Below are 22,593 nucleotides of genomic sequence, written 5' to 3'. Positions count from 1 at the left end.
GACCCAAGAGATGGGGGAAGCTGCTTAGTAAAACAGGAAAAGGTGGCAGGAAAACTTCTGTTTGTCTGTCAAACCTTCAATCTCACAGACAGAGGATTGGTGGGCAAGGAGTAGCTTCTTCCAGTTCTCCTATCACTCCTCTCAGTTCTGCTTGTATCTCTCATACATGTGTAGTGAGGTGGTGGCGGTTCTGAGATGAAGGAACTCCTTTACTGCAGCAGGCAAGCCTCCTGCTGCTGTCAAACTATACTCTTATTCTCTGATTTAGCACTATTTAAAAGTAGCCTGGATAAGGATATGGTGCTTTTTCAGAAGAGTGCTAAACCAAATAGGTGACAAGTGTTGGAAGGATATGAGGTGAGGTGCTATCCCTTGCCGCAGTTTTTAAGCCTGGCTGCCACTTTTGCACCACCCATGTTTCCCTGAGAGGCTGTCACACGGAGATGGAGGAGTGGTAGGATAAGCAGGCCTTTACCCACCAGGTATCAGATAGCATGGATCAGAGCCTTCCCTCATCTCTGTTCATCCTCTTGCCCAAGGTGGCAGATAAAACAGATAAAAATGGCTTCTTATTAGTGGATAGCTAACTTATGCCAGATCTCTGAATCCAAAGAGTTGATCCTGGCAAATAAGCAGCCCCCTCTCTCGTTTCCCTGCAATCAAAAGCCTAAGCAGGTTATCATTTAACATCACAGCTACTGAGTGTTGTGTCTTGAAATAACAGAGAGAGCAAGGGCTCTTGTTTGAGCTCTCTCACTTACAACTAGATCTGCATTTGGACTGCCACATAGCCTAGAGGTTTTTTTCAGAATGAATGTGTTCTTGCAAGAGGGACAGAACATTTTTTTTTTGTTATTTACTCTCCTGCTCATTTTCTGTGTCATTCTCCCTTACCTTCTCTTCCTTCCCAATCTGCAGCTCACCTGAATTGATCACTTTAGGGTGATTGTGAAATTCACCAGATCACCTGTAACCCAATAACAATGTTGCGTCACCTGAAGCCTCCAGACCACATGCAACCCACTTCAACTTTTTCCAGATAGCCATCAGCTACTGCTGCCAAATGGTGACTTTGGATGATAGAAAGGGCTAAATATTAAATTCATGAGCAGTATAATCATGTAAAATCAATCATCTTTAATTGGTTGAATTCAATTTTAAACTATTCAGAATGGGATGGGTACAGCTCATCACAGTGGAAGTCCCCATATTAAAAAAAAAAGATCCACTTTCACTTTAAGACTATAGCTTTCCATATCAGCTGCATGTGGCTAAAGACATTTTTCTAAGCTTTGCCATAGATCTTTCCTTCCAAGGATGTTTTGTTTTAGGACCATGAGGGAGTCATCACTACACTCTGAAAAATATCTTTAAAATATTTGTCTTACCACATGTTTAGCTTTTACATATACCAGCAATTTCTGCTTTAACTGTCATGATTTTAAAATTCACTGACAGCTGTTGCCATAACTAAAGTGAAACTTTCAGATCAGTAAACATTGACTATATCCATTTCCAAAGCAAATCATTTTTCTACTCTTGCCTTGTTAACAACATTAATTTATTCACAGAATGTTTTAAAACAGCTGGATGCATAAACACTTATACAGCTATAATTAAATTCTCCTTTTAACCAGAGATAAGAAATACCTCCTGAAAAGTATTATAAAACACCCACAAAAGATACCGATTAATGTATGCCATAAACTCAATGTTGACTTTTAATGACTATGTGAATAAGCTTTTTCCAGAAAGATCTGTAGTTATACTTATTCCACAGGAAGATTGTCAAGAAAAATGGAATAGTAGTGTAAACCTCTTTCCCTCAGGTACGTGGTACTTAATATCTATATTGTTTCATTTTTTTCATTTATTGGTTCAATATTCTAGAGCAGAATTAAGCATTTATTTTAGACACTGAAGGGTCAAAGTTGGGTTATACTTTGTTCTGGCTTGTCCTTGGTAAAACACCTGTGTAGAATAATATTATCTTTCTCATAATCAGTCCAATTAACCTTGAAAAACATATTCTCTTTAACTCTGAGGCAGTATCATTGCCACCTGGTACAAACCTTGTAGGATTTATTCTTGACAGGTCTTCTCAACCTTGAACTTTCATAGTTTCATTCCTGGCAGGAAAGCAAATCTTTCCATATAAAATATGATTAACAATCCTTGTCCTTAGTAAAACCCAGTGAAAGGAGTCCTTTGGAAAGCAGATTTTAAAATAGGGGTTGAAGCCTATATAAGCTAGTCAGAAACCTCCATAGAATGGAACTTTGATGCAGACCTTAATGGGGGGGGAAGGTTACTGCATATTTGCTAGCTTTGAAAGGGTCCATCTGTTAAGTCCTCAGCAAATGGCAAATAACGCATGAAGCAGTTGGTAGTTCTCAGGAGTTCTCTTTATTGGTATACAGCATGCTGGTTACAACGCCGACAACGCCCAAGTTCCTCTGCTCCTTTTAAAGGCAATCCCCGGGCCAAATGGCAACATTTGGCGCGCTTGCACTTCGCGCATGTGCACGAGTGCTGGCAACAGCCAGTCTGGTCCCGGGCAGCTTGCAACTGCCCGGGACCATTGCAATGTCCCAAGCCTGCCTTCACAGGCTCAGGACACAACACCCCTTCCCCCCCGGCTAAAACTACAACCACATAAATAGTGACACGCGACCTCAACACGAGCGTGGGAGCCTCACTAGCTCCATGTACCAAGTTATCAATTTTGGCTTCCATCCCCCGGTGTTCATTATTCCCAACTTGTACAGGAATACCCTCTTATTAATTCTGCTTTGCTAGCAGAGTTACAAAATCTTCTAGATATTTAGGAGATCTTCTAGCTCTCTGTGACCTCCGAATTTCCTGGTACCCTCCAAGTACCCTTGCCCGGGGGGTGCTATATGTTTGTCCCCTTTGTTTGACCCTGATGGTCCCCATGGACTGTGCTCCAATGCCTGGCCTGCTTGCTTGCCCACCGGGCTCGTCAGGCCAGGACTTTGTTCTCTACTTAACCTGGTTGTCCTGCCTAGTTGCAGGCTCTCTGGCCCTTCTAAAGAGCTGCCACTGTTGGGCAACTCTGTAGAGCCTCCCAGTCTGCCCTAGACCTATCATGAGGCTATCTTCCCCCACGTTCCAGTTCCATAGTTGGGCTCTCTGGGTTCTCGGTGCTGCCCCAAAACTCAGTTGCCCCCTGAGTGATCCCAGAGGTGTTGTAATCAGGATTCGGTTCCTCGACCACCTCCCTATGTGCTTGCCCCTTTCTAGGAACAGTGGCAGCATTGGGCCAACTAGACCAGTGGTTCTCAACCTTTTTAATGCCGCGACCCCATAATACAGTTCCCCATGTTGTGGTGACCCCCAACCACTTATACATCACCAGGTGTCAGGGGCATGGCCAAAGAAAAGGGGGAAAAAATGGCGGACAACCTTGTTTGGCAACCCCCGTGAAATGGTCATTCGACCTCAAATTGGGTCCCGACCCATAGGTTGAGAACCACTGAACTAGACGGAATGTGTGCCAGCTCTCTTGTAGGGTGTGAGTCGTTTGGATGCTCCCGGTTATTCTCCCTGACTGGAGTACTGAATGGTGCTGGCGTGTAGTGATTATGCCCCCGGGGTAACTCCCTGGCTGGAGTAGGCACTGGTGCCTGTGTTCTAGTTAGTCCCCACAAATTCCTGTTTGGAGCACTCATGGAATCTTGGGATGGGCCATCTGTGACTTCCCCGTTGGTTACAGGCTGCAGCCCACACCCTTCCCCTTGCCCATAGAGGTCCCCTCCCCCCTGGAAAAGATCCAGGAGTCTCAGTAGGAGAGTCCCATCTTGTGCGTAGCTGGTCGATGTGTCATCACAGGACACGACCGTCATCCAGGGAAACCTCATAGGACAAAGGACCTGTGACCTTGGATACTCTGGCAGGGACCCACAAGTGACCAGGCCCGTAATTACGGGTCCAAACTGGGGCACCCACTAGCAATTGCCTAGGTGCCCTGGGTTGTGTGAATTTAGAAGGCAGTCTGTCCGGGTGCAACCGGTCAAGCTTAGTAGTCAGTTTGTGCCCCCAACGAAGTTCAGCTGGGCTCCTCCCAGTAGAAGTGGAAGGTGTAGTGCGGTAGGAAAGGAAGAAGTCAGCCAACCTATGATGCCAGTCTCCATATGTCAGTCTCTTTAAAGCATCCTTGGTGATGCGTACCATGAGTTCAGCCATACCGTTGGTGGAAGGGTGGAAGGGTGCAGAGGTGGCATGACGAATCATGTTGGCCTGTAAGAAAGCTTGGAATTTGGAGGAAGTGAATTGAGGGCCATTGTCAGACACTAAAACATCAGGAAGCCCATGTGCAGCAAAAATCCCCCTCGGTACTTGAATAGTCTTTGCAGTGGTGGTGGAAGAGACAGGTACAACCTCAAGCCATTTCGAATGGTTATCAACCAGGACCAAGAAGAATTGACCCTGAAAGGGCCCAGCGTAATCAATGTGCACCCTAGACCATGGAGACTGTGTTTCCTCCCATCTATGCACAAGAGCCTGGGGCATTTCTGGGCGTGAGCATTGACAAAGGTGGCATGCATGCACCTTAGCTTCAATGTCCTTGTCTAACCCTAGCCACCACAAATGGCTGCGCGCAAGCACCTTCATACGTACAATGCCAGGATGACCCTCGTGGAGGGAACCTAAGACCCTAGTCCTCATTGAGGCAGGAATGACAACTCTGCTGCCCCACAGCAGACAACCCTGGAAAGTGGATAACTCGTTCCTTTTAAGCCAGAAACTCTGAAACTCAGCACCTGGACAGCTCTCTGGCCACCCAGATAAAACCCAAGACAGGACACGAGAGAGTGTGAGATCTGTGGCTGATTCAGCAGCCACATCCCTGGCATCTAAAGGAGACTCAGGCAAGGCCTGAATTGAAAGGATGTCGATTGTTGGTGCAGGATCAGCCTCTACTACTGGCAGGGGTAATCTACTGAAGCCATCAGCGTGGCCCATTTCTTTCCCAGGTTTGTGAATTAAAGAAAAATCATAGGCTGACAGAAAGATTGACCATCTCAGCATTCTGGGGGAGATGATTTGGGGGGTTAGTTTATGTGTGGTAAACAGCCCCAACAAAGGCTTATGGTCAGTGAAGACCGTGAAATGTCTGCCATACAAGAAAACATGGAACTTTTTGATTCCAGCAACAACAGCTAAAGCCTCCCTGTCTATTTGAGCATAATTTCGCTCTGCAGAAGACAAGGTTCTGGAGTAATATGCAACAGGAACCTGAGTTCCATCCGGTATGAGGTGGCTTAGTACTGCTCCCACCCCATAAGGAGAAGCATCACAAGCAATGCACACAGGAAGGGACTCATTGAAATGTGCAAGCACACTGTTAGAAGTGAGTAAGGCCTTAACCTCTTTGAAACTTGCTTCATGTTTTTGTGACTGCCTATTTGTCCAGGAGCCCATGAAGTGGTTAGGCTACATTAGCCTTGTTTGGAAGGAAGGAGTTGTAGAAGTTCAAAAGGCCCAGAAAGGCCTTTAGTTCGGCCTTGGACTTTGGCCTAGGAGCATGCACTATAGCTTTTAATTTGGACTCAGCAGGGTGAATCCCAGTAGCATCGATTTTGAATCCCAGAAAATCTGTAGAAGGCACTCCAATTTTACATTTGTCCTTCTTGAGTTTGAGGCCCGTTTTCCGGAACCTCAGCAGAACAGCCCTTAATCTCTCAGCTAAGTTGTGTGTAGAGTCTCCAGCAATTAAGACATCATCAAAATAGGGGCAAACCCCTGGTATACCCCGTAGTGTGTTTTCCATTATGCTTTGGAAAATTCCAGGAGCCACATTTACTCCAAATTGTAGCCTCTTTACCTTGAATGCCCCCCTGTGGGTTACAATGGTTTGAGCTACAGCAGCAGCATCGTCAACAGGCAACTGTTGATACACCTGAGCTAAGTCAAGCTTTGCAAAAACACGCCCCCCCTTGAGGGAGGCCAGAATATAACTGACCACAGGTACAGGATAGGCATGTTGCTGCAATGCCTTATTCAGAGTGCATTTGTAATCTGCACAGATGCGAATGTCCCCATTAGCCTTAAGAGGCGTGACAATGGGGGTCTCCCAAGGACTGGAGTCAACAGGTTCTAAGACTCCTTGCTGAATCAATTTGTCCAATTCAGTGTCAATTTTCCCTTTTAGAGCAAAAGGGACCCTTCTTGCTTTTATTCTAATAGGAGTGACAGTGGGGTCTAGTTTTAAAGACACAGGGGGTCCTTTGTATGTGCCCAGCTGTGGGCTGAAGACATCTGCAAATTCTTTGCAGACTTCCTGTAGGTCTACTGTTTGCAAGCTATTGAGCCCTGTGACATGTATTCCCAAGGCCTCAAACCAATCGAGTCCTATGAGACTCGTTCGCTCACCCCCTACTACCAATACAAAATCCTTATACTGTACGTTAAGGGTGGCCTCCCCCTTAACACACACTCTGGAGTTTTGAAAGTCTGTTAACACAATGTCAGAAGGCCTAAGCTTGGCCTGAAATCCACTGCCAGAACAAATCTTTCTGAATGTATGTATGGAAATGATTGAAAGTGCAGACCCAGTGTCCAGTTCCATGACCAATGGAACCCCTTGTAACTTCACCTTAAGTGACAGCTTTTTCTTAATGGGCTTGTGTGTGCCTGTCCTATAGATGCTTCTTCGTGAAGCACAGAAACCCACCCTGTTTTGGCTGGGGACCCTGGTACCTTTCAGGTGCAATTCTTCTTGGGGTTGTACCTTCTGACGGCCCAGACACACAGCTGCAATGTGGCCTTGCTTTCCGCATGCTCTACAGATAGCAGAGCGAAATCTGCAGTCGGTCCTCTTGTGACGACCTCCACATCCGAAGCTCTTGGGGATAGCTGAAGAACTTCCCTTGCCTTCCTTCTGCTTCCCTTCTTTTGTTGGGTAGAGACGGTCTACTTCTTCATCAGGATCCTCTTCTGAGCTCCCTTGGACTCCTTCCTGGTGCACGGACACAGCTTCTGGAGTACTTTTGATCGGCCTCATGTTCTTGATTGCGCCACCTGCTGCCTCTTCTGCAGTAACCTCTCTCAAGGCATCTTGGAATGATAAGTCTTCTTTAGCGAAAAGTCTCTGCTGCAATTCTCTATGTCTCAGTCCACATACAAATCTGTCTCTCAGCCTTTCTTCTAAATCTTTAAACTCACAGGTTTTAGCGGCTTTTCTCAATGCAGCAATGTACTCTTTAGCTGATTCGCCGGGCCGTTGGTCCCTCTGTTCAAAAGTGTGGCACCAAGCGATGACAGACAACTTGGGCTGGAAGTGTTCCTTTAGCAATTTCTTCAAGTCTGTGTAGGTAACAGATTCTAGAGGTGCAGGTGCTGCTAGGTTTTCAGCAATCTCAAATGCATCTTGACTGCAAACGCACAGCAGGGTGGTGGCTTTTAAGCCATCTTCTCTCACTTGATTGACCTTAAGATAGTTTTCTACTCTGGCCTCATAAGATTCCCATCTTTCCGGATGTGTGACATCGAATTCGGAAATTCTACCTATTTTTCCATCTTTCAGTAGTACAGGAAGGGCCTATCAGCCAGCTTACCCCCAACACTTGCTGAATTGGCAGGCAGCTGCTGAGTTTAACGCCGTTTCCTGCTGCTCAGGACTCCAGGGTAAGCTTACAACTTGTCTGCAATCGTTGTAAGGCATCCCACCCTCGTCGCCAGTATTAAGTCCTCAGCAAATGGAAAATAATTCATGAAGCAGTTGGTAGTTCTCAGGAGCCTCTTTATTGATATACAGCATGCTGGTTACAACGCCGACAACGCCCAAGTTCCTCTGCTCCTTTTAAAGGCGATCCCCGGGCCAAATGGCAACATTTGGCACGCTTGCACTTCGCGCATGTGCGCGAGTGCTGGCAACAGCCAGTCTGGTCCCGGGCAGCTTGCAACTGCCCGGGACCATTGCAACGTCCCGAGCCTGCCTTCACAGGCTCAGGACACAACACCATCCATCATCATCTCTTTGGAGTTCCTTGACTGGCACAAGGGATGAAAGGTCTTTCTTTCTTTGCCTTACTGTATTCTTCAATATTCTTTTTTTCTGTCTTGTATTATGTTGTATTCTTTGGTATTCTTATATTCTTCTTCTTTACTTCCTCTTTTATCACTTCTGATGTAGAGGAAAATACAAACTTCTGGTTCTTGCTCTTCTTGCTCATGCTTTGCTGGGACAGAGCAATACATGTTAGAAGAGGAAAAAGTAGCTCAAAGAGTGGAAGAAAACAGCTCTTTTCAATACTTTGATGTACCACTGTAGGTTCTTTAGGGAAAAAACATCACAGTTTGAGGAAAAACATTGGTGCCTCTTAATAGCTTATAAATATTATGATATGGGTGGGTGTGCAGTTTCCTACCACTTTTTTGTGGCATTAGACCCTCTTTTTAACCACAATGATGGCGTAAAATTAGTAATTTATTCTGATAAAGCTCAAAGGAGGGAAGGAAGGAGGGAGGGAGGGAGGGAGGAAGGAAGGAAGGAAGGAAGGTAGGTAGGTAGGTTTTCATTTTGAAGGTAAACTAGTTAATATGCATTGTATGCCTGTTACTGATTACTTTTGAGATCAAAGAGAATTTTAGCTCAAACATTGCCATGAACATTCCAGTCAGGATGTTGTGCCAAGCCACTACTGCAAAATTGTGTTTTATTATCCAAATGGAAAAAGGACACAACATTAGAGAAAAGATAACATTCTAAAGCCTTTTAAGCCGATCAGCATAACGATGTAAAAGTTGTAAAACCCACAATTCTGGAATTATTATTTTTTAAATCTCCAAACATATTCTGAATATAACACAAACTCAAGTGGACCAGAGGAATCATAAATGACCCCATCAATAAAAAAGAATGGAAAACCATCCATTCTGTTTACCCTTTCACCAAAGCTCTCAATGTTTTCTTCAATATTGAAGGCTCTCGATTTTTTCTTCAGTATTAAATGAGCATGTTATGCTACTGAAAAAACATTTATTCTTTATTTACCACCTCTTTCTCCTCCTCCTCCTCCTCCTCCTCCTCCTCCTCCTCCTCCTCCTCCTTCTCCTCCCCTCCCCCTCCTCCTTCTTCCTCAACCTCTTCTTCCTCTATTATACCCACATTACTTTAGTTTCTTTAATTTTTTTTATAGTCATACTTCTTCAATCTTGGTGTATCCTGAGCCTGTTGATCTCTCTATGCTGCTGTTTTGAGTACTTGAAGACTAATATTTGAAGAATGAATCATATCTCATACATACCAACTGTGGTGGAAGAATAATAAAATACGAATGCAAAGTCTTCTCCAAACTCCCATTCCCCTCTTTTCTGCCCACCCCCCCCCCGCTTTCTTGTCCTAGCTCACCCTATACACACTTGTGTATGTAAACTAGACAGGCCCAAGCTAATGTATAATTCAAACATGGCTATGTTTCCACTTCCAAAACAGCCTTTTAATCCTATCACAAAGGAAATAATGAAAACCCCACACCTAAAAAAATCATCCAAGGAACAGCAGATGAGAAACCACAAATATCCCATCCTAATCAAGTGTGCATGCTTGATTGTCTCAACATTCCATCCTTTTAGCAACTTTGGTCAACAAATATATTTTCCTTTGTTTAAACACCTATCTTATTTGTTCAAAATGTATCCACCAATCAACTTGTTCATATTTCCTATCTCTTAACCCCAAAATCTATGGTGTTCTTTGTCTTTCCGTTGTTCAGGGTCCATTTTTCTTGTAAAGCAGGCACGCATTGATCACTGAATAAAATTTGCCATTTCTCCTCCACGCTGTGCTCCTTTCTTTGGCAAAAATTCTACAACACAATCTTGTTTAACTTTTACCTTCCAGATATATTGAAGATGCTTGCCAGCCACTTGGAAGGTTGAGAGTTCATTCCTAAATAGTAGCAAAATTATCTGCTGTGAATTCTATGTGGCATCAGGAAGGGCATCTGGCCAGCAAACGCTCAGCTCTATCTCACCACCCCAACTCAACCCAGAATTAAGGGATTACAAGTTCATAAAAAAGGAGTTATATGTTGAAGTTCTTTGGTCAGATGAACTACAGATGATGGAAGCCATATGCCCATGTAACAGGAAACACTAAGCTAAGAAAAGGTAGTGTATAACACAAAGAAACAAAAAGAAGGAAATCCTTCCATGGTAATACAATTAAAATTAATAATAAATAAGATTTTATTTCTCCATACAAAATTAAGTTGTAATTGTTATGTAATCCTTGAACAATTTTTTATCCCAGTGAGACGAATTATAATAGAGAGGGGCATTGTATGTTTGAGATAATTTTTTATTAACTCCAAGATTCATATATTGCATTCATATATTACTATTCTTGGCAGTCCATGATATAACAAGATTTTAATGAAACAATAATATCAACATTACTTCAGGAGAGGTTACATGCCTACACAATAAACATATTGTTGGAAGAATCCAGAGAAAGAAATATTTTGGGAAATATTAAAAAGGCAGAATATATTTCCCCAAAGGATTTTAAAGGCAGAAACCAACCTCCGCCCCCAAGTCTCTCTGCCCCAAACAGAAACCAGGTCTGCAGAAATGCAGATGTGATAATCTTGTCAGAAAGATTGGAGCCAAGAAGCTTGGATTAGAAAGACAAAGATCCCTAGAATCAACAATCCCTCACACCAAAAAATCCAACAGTCATCAGCCACAGCCCCAGGGAAGCAGGATATGACCTTTGGGACATAATAGGGTTAACCCACCACCATCAGAATACCAGAAAGGCACACTCAGACAAAGTTCATGCCACAGGAACAACTCCAAACAAAAGCTCAAGAAGGTATAAAAATCCACCACTCCCTACTATATGTAGTCAGCTTTCCCAGAGCCACGCTTCTGTCTAGCTCTGCTCTTCAATAAACTGCAACATTCTTTCTAAAGCAGTCTCCATTTTGTTTATTCCCAGCTTGGACTGGACCTTGATGAAAATTTTTCTTTCAATAATATAAAATGTCTAAATGATTATTACATTGCATTTGCAATATCTTTTTACAGCAGAAAGGAATATCCTATTGGTATTATTAATGTCTTATTCATTTAATATAAACACTTTAAACATGAGCTCTTATACATGTAATGTAGGTAAGGTGTAAAAAATTGCCATACTGCCACCATTTAGTATTTTATGTATTAAATTTATATGTCATCCCTATCAATAAGGGGTCTCCATTAATGTGAGAACTATGAAACTACATGAGAAGAAAATCAGGGCCAAGTATTTTCTACAGACCATTATAGCCATAAGGGAATCTGACTCTTTCTCTTTTTTTCTTTACATAAGTTACTTTTGTTTTTCTTTTGTTTTTCTTTGTTTTTTTATTTTTTTGTGCCTACAAATCAGAAGGTTGACTCCTAATGACTGCCTGGGCAAGTCCCAGCAGTTTTCCTGGCAAAATTTGGAAATGGTTTGCCATTGCCTGCTTCTCGTGGGTGAAAAAGAGTGACTGGCCTAAAATGGCTTTGTGCCTAAGATAGGACTAGGACTCATGGTTTCCTAATTTATAATCTAAGGATTATAACTACTATAGCAAACTGGCTCTACTTTACATACATACGTGCATACATGCATACATGCATGCATACATACATACATACATACATACATACATACATACATACATACTTCCTTCCCATGTTGTTGTTGTTAGTTCCGAAGTTGTGTCCAACACATCACGACCCCATGGACAATGTTCCTACAGGCCTTCCTGTCCTCTACCATCTTCTGGAGCCCATTTAAGCTCACGCCTACTCCCCATAGGCAAACACTATCATTAAGACAGTTAATATCACAGTTAACTAACTGAAAGTGAAAAGGCCAGTGCAAGAAAGAGAAGTTAGCTTATTTCCTAATAGTGGAAATGCTTGAACTCTGTCTGTTATTCACTGCCTTGCACTTAAGTACAGGTAGTCCTCTACTTACAACAGTTCATTTAGTGACTGTTCGAAGTTACAGTATAACAGCACTAAAAAAGGTGACTTATGACAGTTCTTCACATTTACGGCTATTGCAGCATCTCCATGGTCATGTGATCAAAATTCAGATGTTTGGCAACTGACTCATATTTATGACGGTTCCAATGCCCCAGGCTCATGTGATCACTTTTTGTGACCTTCTGACAAGTAAAGTCAATGGGGAAACCAGATTCACTTAACAACCATGTTACTAACTTAACAACTACTGTGATTCACTTAACAACTGTGGCTAGAAAGGTCATAAAATGAAACAAAACTCAACAACTGTTTCTCTCAGCAACAGAATTTTTGGGTTCAATTGTGATAGTAAGTCGAGGACTACCGGTATCACTTTAATGTTGGCTCAAAGGTAGATGAAGTTAGTTAACTTCAGCTGTAGGCTGAGAGGGTGACACTATCTAAAATACAAGCATACAAATGTCATTACAGTCAAAAGAGATGGGAAAGACACAAGGACAAAAGAAAGGAGAAGGATTCCTACCCAAACAAGTGCCGAAATCTTTTAACACAAAAGGATATTTTTTTTTAAATCACAATTGTGTCTCCCTTTCCAATAAATAAAAGCACAAGAGGAACTTTAAATTTCTCATGGGAGAAGTACTTCCATAGGCTCATCTGTAAATGAAAACCAGAGTTTCTTGAGGTTGGTAGAAAGGGAATTAAAACAGGAAAGGAATAGCCACTAGAGGCCAGTGTTTTCCATAATCTGAGCTCTTATTAATATAAACTACCAAAGAGATTTTAGATTGTATTCTAATTATATCTGAATTTAACTTTTTGAATGTGTGTCTTTCGATCTGTTGGTTGATCTACTAGTTGTTTCTCTGTGAGTTAAATAGTTTTAAGTCGACTTTTTATTTGTCTAGGGACAATTTGAGCTCTCAGTTTCTGTACACTGTTAGTGAATGTGACTAAGTAGCTTAGAATCTTTGTAGCTGATATGTATTAAATTCTCTGTGCTGCACTCAGAGCATGCTCTATCTTGGCCCTTTCCCACTGGCTATGCTAACCTGTGCTTCTCTGAGCTGCAGCTGAAAGTTGGCCTAGCTGCCTCAGCATTCTCAGCTCACATGTATCTAGGTCAGTACTTCCAAACTCTGTGTAGATTACCCTAAACTGGGTCAAATTTGGGTAATGACACGCAAACCCAATAAAGGACTATTTAGATCTACCTAAAGTAGGTTACCTACACTGGGTAAAAAGGATTTTTTTAATAAGCAGTTTTGGATAATGAAGGAAAATATTTGGGAAGCACTAAATAATGCCTCCTCTGTCCATAGTTCTAGATGACATGGCTGAGCTATTTCCACAGCTATTTACTGTGGGGGAAAATGCTGCTTGGAGGAATAGTGAGAAAAAGAAAAGAAAAGAATAATAATAATAGTTGGAGTTGGCAGTCTGAAATGTCACACTGATACATTTTCCTGCTTATTTGAAAGTCCCAGTATTGTTGCTATCTTATTCAACCAAAGTGAAAGCCTGACAGGGTATTAACCCAAACCATCAAATGTAGACATGTATTTTAGAATACAGTGAAATGCAAGAATTTCCTATGGCAGGAAAAGCTATACATGTTTTAAATAAAGAACAGGTTTAGCTGCTGAGTTAAATGAAGTTTGTTCATTCTGTCCATTATGAATCATAGTTGAAAGAGCAACAACACTGCTTTACAAAAGATAGAAATACTTTTACTTCCATATGCCTAGGTGAATTATATGGTGACTGCACTTCAGATTTTCTGCTTGTTACGCTCATTACTTGCTTATGTCATAATAAAATAATTATGGAATAACCCAGAACAATTTAAGTTGCTATCATGTTAAGTGGATAAAAGGATAAATCCTACTGATTCTAACATAATATTTTATCACAAACCTATAGAGAAAAAACAAGCACCCAAGGTTTCCTAGACATTAAGAAAAATATAGCAAATCAGATTACTAAGAACTATCAAGAAAGAGAAATAGAAGTCAAGACTTCTAGCAGAACTAAACATTTTGCCAAAACCCCTCCCCCAATATCGAAACCTTTGTTTCTGAAGTTAAATTTTTCAAGGAAAATTATTCAAAAGCTTGTAATGATGTGACCTGGTAAGTATTAATAAAATCATGGGAGCCCAAAGGATGTGTGCCTTAACCCTCATGAACTTTTGCTACAAATGATTATGGTATCCTTTTGCAGTGGCTCATGTTTACTAGTAATAACAAGACCTGGGAATGGCCAAGAGCAGGAAAATTGAAGAAAGAGACCGAGGGACTAATTCTGGCTGCACAAGACCAAGCCTTAAGGACAAATGCATATAAAGTCAAAATTGAGAAGACAGCAACAGACAGTAAGTGCTGCCTATGCAAAGAAGCTGAAGAAACAGTGGACCACCTGGTAAGCTGTTGCAAGAAGATTGCACAGACTGACTACAAGCAGCGGCATGACAAAGTACCAACAATAGTGTATTGGAAGATCTGCAAAAAATATCATTTGCCTGTAAGCAAAAACTGGTGGGATCATAAAATAGAGAAAGTCATAGAAAATGATAAAATTAAACTGCTCTGGGACTTCAGAATTCAAACAGACAAGCACCTGCAACATAACACCCCAGACTTAACAATTGTCGATAAGAAAGACAAAAAAGTCTGGATAGTGGAAGTGGCAGTGCCTGGAGACAGCAGAATAGACGAGAAAGAACTGGAGAAGATAACAAAATACAAAGACTAACAAATAGAAATAGAAAGACTGTGGCAAAAGCAAGCAAGGGTAGTACCAATAGTGATAGGCTCCTTGGGTACAATCCCAAAACAACTGGAGCACCACTTGAACACCATTGGCATTGACAAATTCTCTATTAGTCAATTGCAAAAGGCGGCCTTACTAAGAACTGCTTCCATCCTGCGACGATATCTCTAATACCATCAAACATCCACATCTGCCTATCCCAGGTCCCGGGTAAGGACTCGATAGGTAGACAAAATGCCAAATCCAGTCTGAACATCTGGTTGACTGTGCAAATGATCCATAATAATAATAATAATAATAATAATAATAATAATAATAATAAGGTAGAAGGGACCTTGGAGGTCATCAAGTCCAACCCCTTCTCAGGCAGGAAATCCTACACCATTTCAGACAAATGGCTGGCCAGTCTCTTCTTAAAAACTTCCAGTATTGGAGAATTCACCACTTCTGGAGGCAGGTTGTTCCATTGGTTAATTGTTCTAACTGTCTGGAAGTTTCTCCTTAGTTCTAGATTGCTTCTCTCCTTGATTAGTTTCTAATTGCTTCTTGTCCTGCCTTCAGGCGCTTTGGAGAATAGCTTGACTCCCTTTTCTTTGTGGCAGCCCCTGAGATATTGGAACACTGCTATCATGTTGCCCCTCATCCTTCTCTTCAGTAAACTAGACATACCCAATTCCAGCAACCGTTCCTTATATGTTTTAGCCTCCAGTCCCCTAATCATCTTTGTTGCTCTTCTGTGTACTCTTTATAGAATCTCAGCATCTTTTTTACATCTTGGTGACCAAAACTGGATGCAGTATTCCAAGTGTGGCCTTACCAAGGCATTGTAAAGTGGTATTAATACTTCACGTGATCGTGATTCTATTCCTCTGTTAATGCAGCCCAATACTGTGTTGGCTTTTCTGGCAGCTGCAGCACACTGCTGGCTATGAATCCATCTGGTGGTGATGCTGTCTGACCCACATTTTTCTATCTTATCAAGTAGTAGGTTGTGATCTACTTTATCAAATGCCTTATTGAAGTCCAAGTAAATTATACCCACAGCATTCCTCTGATCCACTAATTTTGTCACTTGGTCAAAGAATGGAATAAGGTTTGTCTGGCATGATCTGTTTTTGACAAACCCATGTTGGCTTTTAGTAGTGATTTTGTTTGCCTCCAGGTGTTTGCTGATTTGTTGTTTGATTATCTTTTCCAGAATCTTCCCAGGTATTGAGGTCAGGCTGATAGGTCTGTAATTTCCTGGATCCATTTTTTTTTCCTTTTTTGAAGATGGGAACTACATCTCTTTTCCAGTCCTCTGGTAGTTCCCCAGTGCTCCAAGATCTTTGAAAAATATAGTTCAGTGGTTCTGAGATCACATCTGCCAGTTCCTTGAGAACCTTGGGGTGTAATCCATCTGGTCCTGGTGATTTGAACTTGTCTAGGCTAGACAGGTACTCACTTATCATTTTCTTGCCTATCTTAATTTGTGTTTCTATACTGTTTTTTATGGCATTATTTTTGATAGGTTGGTCTGTTTTTTCCCTTTGTGTAAAGACAGATGCAAAAAACATGTTAAATAGTTCTGCTTTCTCCCTATTGCTTGTCACCTTCTTGCCACTTTCACCCACTAATGGACCAATCATTTTCTTCACTTTTTTCTAGTTTTTTACAAGAAGCTTGACTTTGGTTGCAAGCCTTAGTTCATTTTGAGCCTTAGCTTTCCTCACTTCATCTTTGCAGGCTCGGGCTATTTGTTAATATTCTGATTTAGTTATGTGCCCTTCTTTCCACTTTTCCTTATTAAGAATCACTTTTATTTCTTTTCTCTCATAATTCAACAACACCACCCTTAGAGGGAAAAATAAAAATACTTGGATCTGATAAAGTTGGTATGCTTTGATCCGTCTATTAAACAAAGCCTTTTGATGAGACCCAGGAAGAGTTTGATGTTCAGATAGTCTTCATTTAGTAACTCATTTAGCAACCACTCATAGTTAACAATGATGGAAAAATAACAGCCAAACCTCACATTTATAACCTACACTGGTCTGTAAAATAAAGGAAAGCTGAATTAATACCACAAATACAACACAGCTTCACTTAGCAATTGTATCATTTAATGACCAAATTGCAATTCCCAGTAGTGAACACTAAATGAGTTATTGAATTATTTATTAATGAATTTTATTCATTAAATAAATCATTCTCTCTCTTAGCACTAGAAAATTGGCAATGGCTAATGAACGTCTGAAAAACCTTGCCAAGAAAACTGCAAGGACTTTCCAGGGAGTTCCACATGGACCTGAAAATGCATACATACACAGGAAGAAAACCGGTTGTATCATGGTCTGGACTCTGTTGGCCTTTCAAAAGACACAGAAGACCTGACTGCTTCCATGGTCCCTGGGTGAAATATTAAGTGATTTCAACTCTGAAAGTTGTTTGAAGAGTTGTTTTATGAAGATTGTCTTTGTTTTGTTTTTGAAATGTCATGGTTTTGTGTTGATTTTTAAATTGCTGTAAACTACCCAGAGTCATTTCAAATTTAGTATCCATAAACTGAAGAAACAAACCGAAAAAAACAAACAAATCTCAAACCCTGCAAAAATTGGGCTCAAAACCATCTTAATAATACAATCCTGTTTCTTTCTACTCAGATGTAGATTTCACAAAGTTTAGTAGGCATGGTCCCTGTTTCCAGATTAGTGGTTGTACGATTATTTTTTTAAATCTTGAAACCAACCTTTTGGATTAATTGAATACAGAAATAAAGAAATAATATTACCTTCTCATTATTCCCATCCCAGTACTATAACAATTCTGGATTTCCTTGTATGGTGGGGGTGCTATAATTTACATAATCTTAATCATCATTCTGCTTTGCAATATTTATTCAAGATTAATGAACTATAAACCCTTCCTCTTATTAGAGATATAAAACCATACTCACAAGATGAATTTCTGAATGTGAATGTGGGATTGTCCTGATAAACATATTGTAAATGATTTATTTATCTAGTCTTTGTTGATAATCACCAATTGGTTGGATAAACTGAATCATAATTCAGAAGTAAGCAGCCTATAGCCCTTGCATTGTTGTACTTTAGTAGGTTGAACAGTCAGGCAATTTTCAATAAAGTTGTGCATGTGACCATTTTGTTGGAAGGTGTTGTATAGTGGTCTGTTTCCTTTTTCTAGTGTTCTGTGTTGCTGCAGTAGGTTTGCATTAGTATAAATAGTGTTCTTATCCAGCTTCTCTTGTGGGAGGTTATATTGTTACTTTGGTAGTGAAGCACTTGGTTAGTGTGGGTGGTTTTACAATAAACTTCTGTTTCTAATTTTCAACCATTGCCTGTGCTGATGAGTATATCCAGGAAAAGTAGTGTGTTATGATTTTCCTCTTCCCTTATGAATTTTATTCCTTTGAAAATATTACTGATAGTTTCATATGTTTTTTCTAGTTGTTCCTTTTTTTATTACAACAAAGATAATGCTGGGTTCATACTTGGGTTGTATGAGTGGGAGTGTTATAGTTTCTAGGAGTTGCCATATTGTCTCTGCTATGAGTCCTGAAAGTGATGATCCCTTGGGTGTTCCTCTGATTTGTTGGTATATTTGCCTCACCACTCAATCCACTACAGCACAACAAAGATAAGCTGTGAAAAACATCTCAAAAATCTCAAAAACATCTCAGAAACCATCAACAAACTGTTACAACCCCATGGCATCACACAATACACAAACACACTAAAGCCCTCCAAAACGCCCTAAGTAAACCAAAAGAGAAGCAGTCCCAGAAGAAAAAACAAGAGTTATCTACAACACACAGTATAAAAACTGTAGCAGCCACTATGTAGGACAGAAAGGCAAAAGGCTAGCAGAACACATCTATGAACACTAACCAGCAGTCAGAAGCTGATGAAAGCTCCTTACTTTTACCTCACATGGACAGACTTAATCATGGTTTTAACTGGGAAACTGTGAGCATTCTAAACCAAGCTAAGTGCAAAAATACTAGAGAATTCCTGTTAACCTGGCACTCAATCAGCCACCAACAGGCACACAGAGATAAATATCTACATACCATTCCAAAGAGACAAAAGAAAATAAAAAGATTAAGACACCTCCTCATCAGCTATCAATACTCAGATGAACTAAGATTAACACCAAGATTAACACTAGTCTAACAATAAAAAATAAACAATATTCCAAATCGAGGAACTACCAACTCAGATAAACAAGCTAATAATAAACAACAGCCTTATCAAGGAACCACCAAGAACATTCCCACCAAGCAAGATGAGCCACCAATATATAAACAGAGAACAAACCCCATTCCCTTCTAACACTGATGGTGTTGGGTAATGAAACATCTGCAGGAGAACAACCAAGGTCAGATAGCACCAAGGACCCCAAAGCCCTGAAATAAACACATGTCCAGAAAAAGAAAGAAGAAAAATCCAAAATTTCTCTGCCTAAAATTGTAGGTTTAATGCAATCCCGCTCACTCTGCAACCAGCTGCACACATACGTCGTATCTTAAATATATCTTAATTATAGGTAAAATTATATATGTAGATCAATCTGGATGTATTCCAGTTACAGGTTGTAGGTGTCCAGTTTACCGCAGCTAACTTCACAGAACACATTAAAGCTAAATAAACTGTACTATGGCCTACATGGTGAATAATTCTTGCCACTATATATTCCAGCCTGGTGGGCATTAGGTAAATTTTCACATCCCCAAAGGCTTTACTATGTTAATAAACATATTCAGGAAAGAAGTTTATCACTCTTTTTCATTTTATTGATGTAGATAATGCAGTGAAGATGAGATGATATAGATAAATATCTCACAATGTAGCTCAAAATGCTTTCTTGCTCAGATGCTGATGGGTCCAAATTAACTTGGACTTAGCATGTCATGTTGATCTGTTATGTATGACGTATAGGAAACTTAAATGAGAACCAGATGAAGGCACTTGCAACTCAAGAGGCAATGAGGACATGAAAAGCAAAGATGTCATGAAGATACTGATAAAGGCTCATATACTAGCATTGTGAACTTATATGCTGTACCATGTAATAAATATAGCCTTGCAAAACATAACTAAAAGTTAGTCACTAATCTCTTCTCTTAAAAAATAGAAGAAAACTAAAGTGAACAAAGGTGAATATACATATCCCAGGATAGTATTACAGGATCCAATCTGGGTCAGTCACTGGGACCAGAGGTTTGTCTTCATGCTGGAGCCCAGCTTGAGGTAACTTCTCTCTAGCGTAGAGAGACCTCTGATTCTGGTGACCGACTCATATTGGATTCTGAAAACTAAAGTGTTCAAAGAAAAATAAAGAGAAAAGTTAACTGAGAATGATTCAAGAGTATTAACTAAAGTCACATTGATTCAAGGCAAGGTAATACAGGTTGTCCTCACTTACCAACTGCTTGTTCAGTGACTGTTTGAAGTTAGAACAGCACTGGAAAAGGAAATGTATCACTGATTCTTGAACTCATTGCTGCCATAACATCCCCATATTCATGTGCTTACAATTTGGTTGCTTGGCAATTAACAGAGATTTTCAGTAGTCACAGTATCTCTCGGTGGATTTCAATACTATGATATATTTCTGGAACAGCCCTGGGAGTGATGGGTACTATGTGGTCCTGGTTCACTTCCTTCCTCCAAGGCCATTCTCAGCTGGTATTGATTGAGGATGAAAAGTCTGACGCTTGGCCCTTGCTTTGCAGGATCCCTTGAGGGTTGCTACTCTGTTTAACAAATACAGGAAACTGCTGGAAGACACCAGCCATCACCATAGCCTGAGATATGTGCAGTATGCTGATGATATTCAGCTGTATATCTCTGTCCATGAAGAGTTAAGCAATATTGTGACCTCCCTTTCTTGGTGCATAGAGATTGTTGAGGTCAGGATGGGGAAAAACAGGCTAGGTAAATCCTGGCAAAATTGAATGGTTTTGGATTAGAGGCTTTTTGGTTCTTGGACAATTATCATTTGTGGTCATGGATAGGGCTGCACTGTCTCAGACAGATTTTGGGCATGATCTGAGGGTTCTCCTGGACTTGTGACAACTGCTTGAGGAACAAGTGGCAGTTGCGGCCAAGAGAGCCTTTGCACAATTTCAGATTGTGATATTTGTGGCCATTCCTGAACTAACATGCACTTGGACAGTCAACCACACCCTGATCACTTCCCACCTGGAATGTTGTTTAATATTTGCTTATAGTTCCAATCATATTTGGAACTAATGTTATTAAGTCAGGCATAGTTACATGGTGTTTCACTTTAGAAATGGAATTTTATTAATGAATAGCACTTTGCTCACAAAGTGAGCACTGGGGACCACTTATTTATTTGGTCATTGATTATTTTTTCCCTCTTCTACCTATCTCCAAAGGCTTGGCAGTGATTCAGTATCAAGGCAGGAGTTCACTAAAAGGAAAGGGAATATTCCTCTAAGAAAATATGAATTATCTTTTCTATTTCAGGATCTCTCAAATGATTATTTATTGGTCTAAGTCATGGAGTTAACAGACTTGTGTCTGAAGAATTGTTGCCTGGTCAGGTTGAATATATTTATGTTGCAGGGATGAGCATAAGATGGTATCAAACTGTTAAGACTTTGTTGTTGTTGTTTTAGTTTATGTATTTTAAAATATTTAAAGAATTTTAAAAATGACTATTTAAAAGAAGAAATTAAAAAAGAATATAATGGAAGAAAAGCAAAATATCAGTAAAGAAACAGAATTTATAATTATCATAAAATTTAAAATTCATTATTTATTTGTTTAAATAATTAATTGAATATATAAAACTAAGCTCATTATATCATTCTGAGAAATAATTGTAAATCACTACAAAACTATAAGCATTAATATTTACATTCACATCTCAAATAATAATCAAATTTTTTAAAAGAAAAATAAATACTACTAAAAGTATTCAGTAAAACTATATTAAGTTCTAAACTTCTTCCCATTATATTAACTAATGAATACATCACATTATTTATAAAAAAAATGCTTCTGGTTCTAGCTTTACATCAAATATTTGTCTATTAAAATCCATACTCTTAAGTATCTGAGTTTGTTGTATGACACCTGATATTTAGGGAAGCCATTCTTCCTTAAATTTAGTCATACTTCTGTTCTGAATGCACACTCTTAAATTTTGTCTTTGTTGTATGTTCTCCATGTTTGATTTTAAAGTCTAATATTGTCTGCAAAGTGTCTTTTTGCAATATTATATTTTTCTGTCTTACTTTCCTGCCATCTGGTGATCATCTGGATTTGTGCAGTGCAAAAAAGGTAGCTATGCAGTCCAATTTTGGTTTAAAAGCAGAATTAGTTGAAAGCACCATTCCTCACAGCTCACAATGTAATTACTAGCAAAGTAATTACTAGCAAAGTAAACCCAGGTCTATTAGTTTCAAGTAATTTAAGAAGGCCAATCCAAAAGTGATTACATTTCCAGGTTTCTTTCAATTCAGTAACCCTGAGAGGTTTCACCCAGCATAGCTATACAGCTTAGTTTTTATTCCAAAAATATGCTTCAGAGTTTGAATGCAGCATCAGTTGCTGACTTACTAAAACAGTTGTGTGATCTGAAAAAAAGAAGCACTGGGTATATCTGGAACATTGCCAAGCCTCTAGTTCATTTTGATAACTCTGAATGGTTACCAGTATTTTAGTTCTCTCCCTCTCCCTCTCCCTCTCTCTCTCTCTCTCTCTCCCCTCTCTCTCTCTCTCTCCTCTCTTTTTCCTTCAATTGTGTCCGATTTCCAGGGACAGCCAGGACAAGTCCTTGTATTTTTCTGGGCAA

The 22,593-nt window shown here is 40.1% G+C and overlaps 1 protein-coding gene across 5 annotated transcripts in view; it reads left to right on the top strand.

Annotated features, from left to right (window-relative positions):
* The window catches only part of LOC120304986 (prostatic acid phosphatase-like), a 117,481-nt gene that overhangs the window by 53,948 nt on the left and 40,940 nt on the right, over window positions 1-22,593 (top strand). Inside the window, exon 1 of one of the 5 annotated variants that reach the window (XM_039336204.1) lies at window positions 10,016-10,137. The exons of the other annotated variants lie outside the window; for them this stretch is intronic. The gene's annotated coding sequence lies outside the window, so the exon portion shown is untranslated. Of the gene's footprint in view, window positions 1-10,015; window positions 10,138-22,593 lie in introns of those variants that run through there. 5 annotated transcript variants of the gene reach the window in all.

The sequence above is a fragment of the Crotalus tigris genome, unplaced genomic scaffold (genome assembly GCF_016545835.1).
Source record: "Crotalus tigris isolate CLP2741 ecotype Arizona unplaced genomic scaffold, ASM1654583v1 scf7180000017666.27876245, whole genome shotgun sequence".
Classification (NCBI taxonomy): domain Eukaryota; kingdom Metazoa; phylum Chordata; class Lepidosauria; order Squamata; family Viperidae; genus Crotalus; species Crotalus tigris.
The sequence above is the reverse complement of the archived record's forward strand: the minus strand, read 5'-3'. Positions and strand labels throughout refer to the sequence as shown.